General features: G+C 34.5%; 1 non-coding gene across 1 annotated transcript; it reads right to left on the bottom strand.

The window, feature by feature from the left end:
• Positions 1–5,551: 5,551 nt before the first annotated feature.
• Positions 5,552–5,658, bottom strand: LOC141688646 (small nucleolar RNA R71). The gene has a single exon (XR_012562079.1). It is a non-coding gene; the product is annotated as a small nucleolar RNA R71 (small nucleolar RNA).
• Between the last annotated feature and the right edge of the window lie 7,952 nt (positions 5,659–13,610).

The following is a 13,610-nucleotide window of genomic DNA, read 5'->3' as shown; positions in this document are numbered from 1 at the left end:
AAATATTTAAAAGAATAATGTATTGCCTCTAGGGCACCTACACTAACAGAAATGTGCTGCAAATATTTCTAAGAATGATCAGGATTGCACTATAACTTCAAAAGAAGTTAATGCTAGCCAAAAAAAGGAAAAATCAGTGGTAAAGAATTCAAGAGTATTGACATCAGCTGTTTGGGAACACTTTGATCGTATTACAAGTAAAATCAAAGAAGGTACGCAGAAATTTGATGCTATTTGTAAGTACTGTCATGCTCCTTTTACTAGGGCAAATAAAGATGGAACAACTCATTTGAAAAATCACGCGGAAAAATGTCGAATGAGAATAGTAAAAGTTCCAGTGTCTCAAAAGCTTTTAGGAAAACAAGTTAATAGTGAGAATTCTCAACCCAAATTAGGAGTTCATAAATTTGATCAAGTTATAGAAAGAGATTTGTATGCTAAAATGGTTGCTAAACATGATCTGCCATTTTTAATGACTGGATATGAGTACTTTCGTCTTTGGATTTCTTACATAATGCCTTCTTACAAGCACCGATCTAGAAATACAGTAAAATCTAAGTGTGTATACGGCTGAAAAAGAGCGTATATATAAGGATATTGAAAATCTGAATTCTAGAGTTAGCCTTACCACTGATGGGTGGAAACTCAAGTATCAATAGTGATCCTACTTTTGTGTCACTTGTCACTATATTGACGATGCTTGGGTTTTGCATAAAAGAATTATTTTCTTCCGTGTAGTTCCATACCAACATCATGGTGCTAATCTAAGTGAGTGGCTGAAAGAGAGAATTTTAGAGTGAAATATTGATAATAAGTTATCTTCGGTTGTTGTTGATAATGCTTCTAATAATTTGGGGATGCTTTCGGGTATTAAAACATAGTTAAATGGAAAAAAACACCAGTTCATAATGGTGACATGTTTCATATGTGGTGTGTGCCACATATTCTTAATTTGATCGTGAAGATTGGGTTAGAATTGCTAGATCAATTAATTGAGAAAATTCAAAAAACAGCAAAATATATTGGATCTTCTGCCCAAAGATATGAGAAGTTTACTATTGGTTTGTCTCAAACCAAACTTAACACTAGTGATGTATCCCCTTAGATTTTTACATTATGAATCGATTGAAATTATTGTAACTCTTTAAAAAAAAATTAGATCAATTTGACAAAGTTGTCGAGGATGGTTCAAGTTGCTACCGTTACTGGGATTTAGATTTCTAATGAGAAGGTCTGATCATTTTCTTTATTTATGCATTCTATATTATTGTACATTCTGCATAAGTATAATCTTCTTGTCTAGGCCTGACCTTGCATAATAGTGAATATGTATACAGATTATTTGCATTACTGGATCATCAATAATCAAACATTAATTATGTGTAGTTATTATCAATTCTGAGTTTGAGAACTCTACTGAGTACGGACAGCAATGCGTTTATCGAATTCTATGATAAGCGTAAACTGGTTTTATAAACTTGAAGGAGAACAAGCATGACTATATTTGGAAAGTCCTAACGTTCTAGTAATATTTGATATTTATGCTTATTTATCCGTAAGTAAAATTCAATATTGTCTTCCATACAGTTTCCTTTCAGGTTGTGGATCTGCTTTCTGGTAGAATTCATCCTGAAAGCTAAACAAAAAAGATAAGCGATTTTTAAAATTAAAATGCAATAACTGAAAATATGAGTAGTATTTTCTCTACTGATTTCTGTTAAGAAAAGAAAGAGAATAATATGATCCTTGATTTGGTTGTTTTGATCTTGACAGGGGTCTCAGACAATGCACATAATTCTTATGGACAGACATATCAACCTCGTCAACATTGATCATAGCATTTTTCAATTTTATAATATCCGATGTTTTTGTATTATGTGTAGTGTCTGCACATTGCATATTTATTTTTGATCTTGGAGATATTGTACAATTTCCCTGAGTAAATTCACTTTTATATTATACAAGCCTTCAACATATTTTGTACTTTGCTTATATTTGATTCTGATTTATGCAGAGGCTTTCTTACTCAAAATATTAGAGTTGCCTAATGATATCGAGGCTATGTTTCTTTCTTGCCTGTTAAATGCCCATCTCGTCTGCTACCAACTCAGGATACTCTAGTAATTCGGAAGGGAGGTTGTGTTCTGGTTCAGTGCATATTGTTCTTAGTAGATTGTTACATTTACATAGTATTTTTATTAGGTGTATATGGGCAGAAAGGAACATAATCTATTTTTATTAGGTCCATATGGTGATTGTTTGAATTGAATTGTTGATTGCTTGCGCTTTTTGTACTTCGTGTTGTGCAGAGTTATGGCCACATGTTAGTAGCTAAATATTTTAAACATGTAAGCTTATGTGTCACACTAAGTAGCTTATATACCCTGCTACCAAAAGCCGTTGTTTCTTATATATGCTGATATGTTGAACTTCTGATCTATTTTTAATTCCTTTTTGTATTTAAATTAAGCAATATATCAAGGCTCCAAGTAAATCCAAACGTTAATCCAATCTACTGTTGTAAACTAATAAATACGAAGTAGAAACTAATTTCTTGTACTTGAAATAATTTTCTAATTTGTAGGTCATAGTGCTGATTAATTTGTCAGGTTACTGTGAACACCAACATACCCCTCGGCTTGGAAGATCTAATAAAATGATTAGATATTTTATATAATTGTATTCCTAATATTTGTTATATTTTGCATTGATTTAGATTTTTATTAATTTAATTTTAGTGTTTTATTGTAGCAAGTAAGAAAATCCTAAACTTGGATGGATTGGAGAATAAGAGTTTAATTTGGAGATTTATTAGAAGGAAATTTGGATTTGTTGGATTGCATGCGCGCAATTCACTATTTTGGCCATATCTTGAGTTTTAGAAGTCAGAATTGGATGATTTAACAGCCCACGTGAAACTAACGAAATTATCTTTCATTATACAGAGGTCCAAGTCAGGGGCGGACTCACGTATGGGCTGGGGTGGGTGCCAACCCTGGTGAGTTTTATAACATGTTAAAAATTATTGTTAGGGTTCTCTGATAAATGTAATTTAGCCCGGGTTAAAAAAATTTCAAAACAACAACCAGTCACAGATTTAAGCTATCATTTAGAGATTAAACTTTACTTGGACTTGGTGCTTCATATTTTAAATAAATATTAACCGTTCTTTAAAACCATTTAGTACATGTCTTCAAAACTAATTTCATAATTCCCAAAGGTTTATATTTCTTTTTTAAATTCTGTAAAGATTAAAAGTTCTTTTCTTGATAATAATAATAACACATTAGTAAATTAGCAAAAAAAATTAACACATTAGTAAATTTTCTTTTAATTGTATTTCGCTTTTAGCATATACTCCCTCTGTCCCCCCAATTGTTATCGTTTTTGGAGAGTATCCGTCACACATTTTAAGATGAACATAAAGTATGGTTCTTTAACTTTTTTAAAAATTTTATTTTTCTGAATAAAAGTTTACACATTATATTTTTATTCAGATTTTTTTTTAAAAAGTTATAAATCTATACTTTCTATTCATCTTAAAATGCGTGTTGGACACTCTCCCAGAAACGATAACAATTGAGAGGGAAAGAGGGAGTATAATTTTATATAAAATTTTATATTAAAGAATGCAGTTATTTTCCTTCACAAAATCAAATATTCTCCTTTTATTTTAGATTTAATTTGAGCATTTTTATGATAAGTTTCCAAAATTGTATTAACAAACAAATTTACAAACCTGTGTTATATAAAATGAGTAAAAACGGTATAAGTAGATTCCTTTAGTAAAGCCAATATAACAAAATATTACTAATTACAATTTACCTTGATATTCATTTCAACATTACAAGTACATTAATTATATCATAAAAATATTGTTAAAAGAGAAAATGGCTCGTTAATCCTAACCTGTATTTCACCCTGTGTAAATAAAATTTAGCCCCAGTCATATTAAAATCCTGAGTCCGCCCCTGGTCTAAGTATCAAATTACAACTGAAGCGATCCAGAATTATTGAAGAGAAGTCAGCTGCGAATTTTCCTTTAGAAACCCAATCAGTTTAGGAAACGTACTTATATTTTCCTAGAAGCATTAAAATATTTTTATTATATATACATAGATACATATACAGAGAGGGGATCATTACTTTTCTTCTTGTAAAAGATTGAAGGTTTTCTTCTTTATTCTCATTAATATCAATTATGTGTTCATATTATATTATGTATTTTGTTAATCTAGTTATGAGTAAGTAGATTTTTAATCTAGTGGTAAGTTGAACCCTAGTTATGATTGATGCATGATTTTTTCAATTACCTAATTTAGTTATATTACATGCTCTTGCTTATTGAGTTGTGCTTAATCAACAATTACAGGTCAGACGTGATTATATGTATTGTTTGAACCCAATATCTATTTATCAACGAAAGCTGGACTTAGGTAGTTGTGATTTATCCAATAAGGACATGAACTTCTTCATGAAAATAGGTAGAACAGATTGTTAGGAAGTTATGATGTTGTGTTTAATGTCTCTAAATTGTATGATACCATGACAATAGGCTTGATTGTATTTTAGAGAAGCCATTAATACTCGAGAGAGGTTACTGGTATTTTGTAGGGAGCATCTTTCCTCTTGAGTAGTATATGATTGATTTGGGGTGTGAAATCATAATTGCATTGATTCATGCTAGTGGGGATACTTAACTCTGATTTTTTTTAGTTATTTGATTAATACAACATATTTGCTTTAGTATAATTTTAGTTAATCAATCTCTCAATTTTTATTATGTTACTTGCTTAGTTAAATCGAGTCAAGAATTACTAGTGATTGGTACCTTTGTATCTGTGGGATCAACTCTGACTTACCCTACTACATAATTAGAAGAATTTGTTAGGAATTATTATTTGATAGGCACATGACAACCTTGTCAAATTTTTGGCGCCGCTGTCGGGGACAAAGCAGAATTAGATTAGTAAATTTTTGAGTTAGTTTAGCTAAGTCTTTTAGTTGTGTGCTTCGGCTATTATTCCCTTGTTATTGATATTGATTTCTAGTTTTCTTGTTGCATACAAAATTGAAGTTTAGGTACTGAAAACTTGATTGCTTATAATCCTGAAATTGAAGCTACAGTAAGAAGACAAGCATGTACATGAAGGAAACAAAAAGACAAGAAAATTATGGGTGAACCAGCTAAAGCTCTCAATGAGCATTGTATGCCAGATACTAAGGACGTACTCTCCAGTATTCTCAGACCAACAGTCACGGCTACCCACTTTGAATAAAACCTCAATTCATTCAATTCGTCTCTAATGATTTTTTCGCAGGATTGTCCACTGAAAATCCTGTTGGTCATCTTGAAAGTTTCCTGGAGAAGTGTGATACGATAAAGTTGACTAAAATTAGTGATGATGCGATTAAGCTGCGATTATTTCCATTCTCTCTTCGAGATGCAGCAAAAGATTGGTTGAAGGATTAAGTGCTAAACAAGTTCACTACTTGGGATAGTTTAGCAAAGGCCTTTCTACTCAATTTTTTCAGTCAGAAGAAGACTGCAAAGCTCAGGAACGACATATCTAACTTACGTCAAGATGATGAGGACTCTCTTCATGATGTGTGGAAAAGATACAAAAGGCTTCATAGACAATGTCATCACCATGGCATTCTTGACTGGTTGTTGATCCAGACATTCTACAATGGGTTAACACAAGAATTTCAAATTATAATTGATGTTGCTTCCGGTGGATCTATTATGAAGAAGAACACTGAGGATACGAAAGCTTTGTTAGAAGATATGGCGTCTAAAGATAACTATCTGTACGGTGATAGAAATTATCCTAAGAAGGGAGGTAAGTATGATGTTGATACTTTAACCATGTTGAATACTACTATGTAGACAATGGTTAAGAAGATTGAGCAATTGGATTCTAGAACTTCATCTAAAGTTGCCTCATGCGAGATTTGTGGTGTAGTAGGACACACTCAAAATATTTGTCAGTTCAATCCCTCTGGATTAGCAATGGGACAAGCAAATGTCCTTTACAACCAAAATCAAAGGCAATAATATAATCCTTACCGTAACACATACAATCCAGGTTGGAGAGATCATCCTAATTTCTCCTAAAGAAATAGTCAGGCTCAAGCTCAACTTTCACCAACTCAGCCACAAAAAATATAACTTGGAAAATCTTTTGGAAGGATTTATCTCTACACAGGTGAAGAAGAATGAAGAATTTGATGCAAGTATCAATGAGATGAAGGGTCACAATAAGTTGATGGAGAATTCAATTGCACAAATTGCTCAGTACTTGAGCCAACTTAACAAGTCTTCAGGCCAACTTTCTGGCCAAACTGAGCAACCACCAATGAGCCATATCAATGCTATAACTACTAGGAGCGGAAGAGAATTGCAAGAACTAGATTTCACGTTGTTCACAAGTATTGTGAATGTTGAAAAATAGGAAGATGAAATTATACCTTAAAAAGTGCTAGAGGAAGAGGCAGTGAAAGAAGAGAAGAAAGAACCTGTTGTTGTTGTTGTTGTTCCTATTAAACCATATGTGCCATGTGTTCCTTTTTCATAAAGGTTCACGCAAGCTACGCTTGCGAAGAAGTATGGTAAATTTCTTGTAGTTTTAAAAAGGTACGCATTTATATTCCATTCATGGATGCTTTATCAGGGATGCCTTCATAGGCAAAATTTCTCAAAGATATGTTGTCAAGGAAGAGAAAGATTGAAGAAAGTTATACTATCTCATTAACGGCAGAGTGTAGTGCCATCTTGCAGAATCATTTCCTAAAAAGTTAGCAGATCCAGGTAGCTACTCTATTCCTGTCAAATTAGGGGATGTTGAAATAAAAGAGCTTTGTGTAATCTTGGAGCAATTGTCAGTCTAATGCCATTATCAATCTATAAAAAGTTTCATATGGGTGAACTGAAACCCACACGTATCTATCTACAAATCTATAATTGGCAGACAAAATTGTGAAATATCATCTTGGTGTACTTGAAGATGTTCTTTTTAAGGTAGGAAAATTTTATCTTTCATGTGATTTTGTTGTCATGGAGATGGAAGATGTTAGGTAATGAATTACACACGGGGGGGGGGGGGGGTGAATGGGTTTTTGGTAATTTTATGCTTTTCTTGATTTATGAATGGTTGTGAACAAAGTAAATCAAATCTTGTAGTGAAATATGTTAATGCTGAAATTAAACATGCAATAATGAATAACACAAATCTTTCAAAACTCACTTAATTTTATATTTAAATTAAGAATGTTTTGCTCCAAATATCTAGGCTCTTTGTTGATAAAGAGCTTAGCTTCTTCCTTGAGAGAATACAAGATTTTTTTTATCTAAAATTGTTACAACTAATAAAAGACCGGTATTAAATTTATATGATAGTTAACTACTGGTTTACACAATGTATAATAAGAGATGCTATTCACTTTAGTAAACTGTCACTAATCATAACATTTTAGGAAAAGTATATCTTCCATTTCTAGCTTAGCATATCTTTGCATAATGTGTTAACTTTGATCCTCCTTCGTCAGTTAATCTTCACCCTTGATCTTGCACACTCTTTAAGCTGCTTTTTGTAGACTTGTCAATCCAACTGGTTGGATTGTTTGTTGATTGTTAATCTTGGATATTGAATTGGTCTGTACTTTGTACTTTGAGTTTTACCTCGAGATCTCCAGTTTGGTATATAGGGAACTTGACATCTCGATAAGTATATTGGCTTATCAAGATCTCTCATTACTCTATAGTTGATTTGACTTGTAGAGGTCTCTGAGTTCTCTATAATAGAATTTAGCTTGTCGAGATCTCTCCACTTCTCACTTTGGCTTATAGACATCTCTGAGTTCTCTAGTGACTAATTGACTTGTTGATAACTTAGAGTTCTCTAGTGATATTTGATTTGTCGATATCTCAGAGTTCTCTAGTGATAAATGACTTATCGATATCTCCGAGTTCTCTAATGATATTTGACTTGTCGATAACTCAGAGTTCTCTAGTGATATTTGACTTGTCGATAACTCTGAGTTCTCTAGTGAAGAAATGACTTATCGATATCTCCAATATTCATGTCTTCAGTTTGGCTTGTCGATATCTCTAAGTTCGCTAGTTGCTTTCCTGAGTTCTCTATAAGTCATTCTGGAGTTCTCAAATGACTTCTCTATAACACTAAATCTTTGACTTGTAGAGATCTTAACTTAGAACATTTTTCTCAAAACAGATTTATTCAACTCCAAGCTTCTTCGTAATTCTTCTGAGGCATGATCTTCTTGATCTTCTTCCAGATAGAATTCTTAGGCTTGATACTGTTTCCTGAAAAAGACTCTAGTCTTCTCTTTGACATTTTTACAGACTTTAAATGTTACAATACAAAATGCAAACTAAGATTACAGTAAAACTTTACTTAGGGTTGTCAATTTGACTTAGTCTTGTTATTGTACAGGCATGTCTTGCACAATAATCTCCCCCAATTTGTGAGAAGATTGCTTAACACAAATTCATGCCTGTTAACAAGACTAACCCCAAGTTATGATGCACCAATTTAAAGGTAGAAAATCATTTTGCTTGAAACAATTCAAGATGGCCCTTTCAGTGACTTCTAGTTTTTCTGTAGGCTTGGATTTCTTAGGTTTCTTCCCAATAGACTTGTAATTGATTTTGAGTGATGGTTTGACAGAAGGTAGGTTTGTGGTTTTCTTGAGAGATGTTTGGCTTGAGGTGATTGGTAATTTTTGAAAGGTGTTTGCAGTTTGCTTGTATAGGAATTTGGGCTTAGTGATTTGAGGTGGTTTGATGTTTGAGATTGTTGGCTTTGAAGGTTGAGTTTGAGTTGTTTGGATTTTTAGGGTTGGTTGATGTGGTTCTGAGCCATCTTTTCTTTGCTTGCTCCTCCTTTCTCCTCTCCGTTTACTTTCACCATCCTTCTTCTCATCATCCTTCTTCTCTCCTTGACTCTTGTCCTTGCTGCCAGTTATTTTAGAAGCTTGACTTGGATTTGAGCCAGAAGGCTTTTGTTTGTCATCCTTATGCTCATCACCATCCTTGTCTTTTCTTAGATTGTATTGAGTATTTGGAAGCATGGTGTCAGCATTTACAAGATATATCCAAGATCTTTATCATCTCCACATCCTCATCCTTCTTGTTCCTTTTGTACTTTAGATCAGACATTAAAGTCATCATCAGCCTCATATTTGATCTGACACAATTTTTAGGAAAAAGGAGATGTCTGGCTTGTTTGGTTGTTGGACAGACATAAATTACTCCTTGGTTTGGATATAGACAGGCTTCTGGAAAATCTGCTATATGTGCCTTTTTGAGCTCTTGGAGAAGTTGAGTTTCTTCTGGAATAACTGGATTCACTCTTTCAAACATTACATCCAGTTCATATGCTCTTATAGTTTGAAGATTTGTGAGAGTCACCTGAAGACACCTGTCCACACCACCATCATTGATGTTCATGACAATCCTTATTTCTAAAAAGTTATCAATTTTCACCACTACTGCCCTTATGAAGTTGATGTTCTTGACCAAAGCTTTCTTGCAGGTCACATAGTTGTTTTGAAGAGAAACTTTTAGTGCTGAAAGAAGGTCATTGAACTCCTGACCTTGATTGGGTCCTTCTGCAGCCTTGAGAATTCTTTCATTTCCTACATCAACTTGAGAAGAGCTTTGAACAGCCTGAATAGGCTCTGTAGATTTTTCCTTAGCATCCCTAGATTGTTGAATCCTAGCCTCAATCTCCCCCTTAGTATTGGTGACAGGCATGAGTAGGGGAGTTGGAATTTCTGGCCTTATTTGTTCAGGAAGTGATGGAAGATGGCAGTGGTATGTTAAGTTTCCCCATAATGGCTCCCAAAGCAACAGAATTTTGCATTTGGAGATGCTTGTGAGAGTCCATTAGGGTTTTGATGTCTAATTGTTGACTCTTGACTAGAGAAGTCAAGGCCTAAACTTGAGCATTGGGAGATGCATTGGAGGTCTTTAGAGAAGCTACTTGTGTCTTGAGATCTTGAAAGTCTTGTGGAGAGGAGCTTGAAGCAGAGAGAGCAGTAGAGAGCCCAAATGTAGGTTGCACATGTTTCTGAATTTCATCCATGACCAAAGGTGAAGGAGTGTATCTTGTAGTGTGCATTTGATCCAACTTCCACCTTGTGTTATTGGAGTTTGTGATGTGATCTTGAACTACCTTGTGCAAGGCTACAAAGGAGTCTTTCAGCTGTGTGACACTCTTATCAATCCCACTGAGATCATACCTTGACATTTGTTTCGAGAAGATTTTGAATTGGTTTTTGATCTCAGTCTGAGAGGGGATGATTTTATCCATCTTTTCCCTGGCCATTCTCATAATCTTGTCTTGATGTCCATTCAATGTGATTTGAAGTGCTTTTCCAAAATTGTGAAAACCCTTGATTTGAGCGTTGTAGACATCATTGTTGGCATCACACCTCTTGGGGGGTTAGGGATCTAAAATTGCTTCCCAAAATGGTGATGTATTCCTCCCTGAACTTAGATAACACAACATCCATTTCAATGGTGAATTCCTTATCCATCCAAGCATCACAATTAGCATCCTGACCAGCTTCATCAACAATTTTTGCTTGATTTTCTTCAACATCAGCCTGGTAGGTGAGCATGATAGCTTGGTAGTCCTGATTTGACATGTTGGATGTGAGTAGCTGTTGTGATATTTGTGCAAGACCTCCAAGCAGATCAACCATAAGATCTTCAATGGTTGAAGATTGATTTTCAGTTTCTTGAAGCCATTGGGAGATTAAGTGTGGTTGAGATGTTGAGGGTTGAGGATCAGAACCACCTGTGACTGAAGTCACAGTTTTACTCACATATTTCTCCATGGTTATGACAAGTTGTTGTTCCTCACATATAGTGGGAACCTCCAATTGAATTAGAGGGAATTTGACTGGGTTACTGTCATGTGCACCAGTCTCAAACCCTTGTGCTTCTTGCAGAGCACTGTCCATGAATGTGACAAACTTGCCTCTCTCATAGTAGGGTCATTGGCAATTGTACTCCTAGCATCAACTTCTAATGCAGTTTCTGCTAGGGTTTTGAGGGGAGTTGTTCCTTGTACAGGAACCTCCAATTGAATTGGAGAGGATTTAGATAGCCCCCCCTCAGGAGTACTACCCTCAAACCTAACAGTCTGTGAAGATTAATTTGCACATGAAGGTGCATTTGTAACATCCATTTGGTCTTCAGTAAAAACTGATAAATCCCCCATGGTTTTGATGGTGTCATCAAGGCCTACCCCAGCTAGTAGCCTCTCGCCATTTGATTGTAGTGTTTGGGTGGTGAGCAAGGTTTCTTGAACCATGTCACTTGATTTAGCTTGCACTTGAGAAATGGATTCAAATGATATAGGAGAGGAAGAAATTTGTGAGATTAAGATTTGTTGCTCAGAATTGAGTATTGACAGCTCCCCCGGAATGAATGAGGGAGCTTCAATAGATGTGTTCTCACAGTGTTTGTCATCCTTATTTCTCCTATAATACACTTGAATTTCTTCAGGTGTTGGCTGCGTAGACTCTATACAAGGTGCATTGGGGTGAATGCTCTTTTCAATAGTCACATCTGTTGAGAGAATGTATCTAGAGTCTTTTTAGTCCCCAGTTTTACAACTGTATCCTTTTGGGAGGATACAGAGGTGGTTTGAATGGTCAACTCAGATTTCTTACTCTTCTTTGTCCTCTGGACCAAGGGTGACTCAGCTTCTGTTTGTTCCTTACCACTATCATGCATAACATTCAAGATTATCTCATTTCTCTTTTTTACTCACTTCACCCTTTTGAGAGGATGAAGTGGTTGGTTTTCTAGATGCTATTGGCTGTGAAGGAATATGCTCAACATGGGTAGGTTCCTGTGGGTGTGCCTGTGTTTGTGCTTCCACATTCTCAAGAACCATTGTTGCACTAGGTTGACTTGCACTGGTTCTCATGTCTGACATAGAATAAGGGTAGGTCTTAAATCTTTCAATCATAAAATATGTTAACTTAAGACCCACTGGAACCTTATTCTTAGTAAGAAGTGATCCAAATTGAATTTTGGATACTTGCTTATAGTTTCCAATTAGTGACCTATTTACTCCTTCAGGCATATGTATATCATTGACTTATGGTTTAAAGCTGACATAATAAATCTAGGTAGAAAAATTTCCTTACCTCTTGACTCCAATGACATTGTTAGCCTGGTGCTCAATTCCTCCAGTATGTAGTGTCCTACATTGATCTGTTTGTTGTGGGCCATTGAGTAGACCAGCTTCTGGACAACACTTGATATGTTGTCAAATCCTGACTTCCTGCAGGTGAATGCCCTTATCACTGAATCAAACATAAAGGACCATTCCCTCCTTAGATGCTTCTTGTTCATACTGACCAGGTTGATCTTCTCAGAGTAATTGATGAAGTCCATGAATTCATACAGCTCATCCTGAGTTGGAGCCTCCACCAGCTTGTTAGTAGAAATTCCCAATATCATATTTACATCATTCTCAGATATCTCCACCAGTTAGCCCTAATTATGCAGTTTATCACAATTATTGCAGCTTGGTTCTCATGCACAATTGTCCTTGTTGTAGTTGTGTTCCAAAAGTCCCCTAACACATCCAAGTACAACACAGGATTAGCAGTAAGAGCCCCTATAAAGTAGGTCTCAGACAAGAACTTGACAAAATATTGGAAAATTTTAGGTTCTTGGTTTGCATCTAAGAATGCAAAAAAGTTAGTCTCCTTTGGGATGAAGGGTACAATATTGTTAGCTGCCATTGTTTTGAGTATGAAGTTTAGTGGGTAAAAAAAATTATTGAGAAAGGAGTGAAAACGAGAGAGAAATTGGTTTTGGATTGAAAAGCTAGGTTACTTGAGTTCTCGAAGTTGTAAGTATGTATATGTATCGAGATGTCTGGGCATTTATAGTAAAAGCAAATGACTTATCGAGAAGTCAAAAATAGACGTTTGGGTTATACTTATCGAGAAGTCAATTTGAAAATGAATTACATATTGAGAAGTCATTTAAAATTACTCTTTTAGGGAACTAAAAATTAACTTATCGAGATGTCAAATAAATACCCAGTTTATCCGGAAATGGACTGAATTTTATTCCAATTTTTATTTGAATAAATCAAAATAAAATCAAAATAGTTTTGCCAAAAGTATTTTACCAAATTAATTTATTAAATTAAAGTATTTTAGTTCTGAGTTATCTATAAGTCTAAAAAGATACTTGTAGAGAACTCTGTAAGTTTACACTTATAGAGAACTCTACAATGACTTATCAATAAGTCATAATAAAGCTTATCGAGAAGTCATTCGAGAAGTCAGTAAATTGACTTATCGAGAACTCACTCGAGAAGTCTTAAAATGACTTGTCGATAAGTCAGTTAGACTTATCGAGAACTCAGTTCTCTATATACTTTTGATCAATTTGATTTTGCCTTGTGTTAATTTTACATATTAAAGATGTAAATTAACATTTAGGCAGTTTTCGTAGAATTTGAAAAATTCCAAGCTGAATTTGTTTTTGAAAAATAAATATGCAGAGATTTCTGAAATATTTATAATTCATATTTCAGTTAATTTCCAAT

This window comes from Apium graveolens, chromosome 9 (assembly GCF_009905375.1).
Source record: "Apium graveolens cultivar Ventura chromosome 9, ASM990537v1, whole genome shotgun sequence".
Lineage (NCBI taxonomy): Eukaryota > Viridiplantae > Streptophyta > Magnoliopsida > Apiales > Apiaceae > Apium > Apium graveolens.
This window is presented reverse-complemented; position numbering and strand designations above follow the sequence as displayed.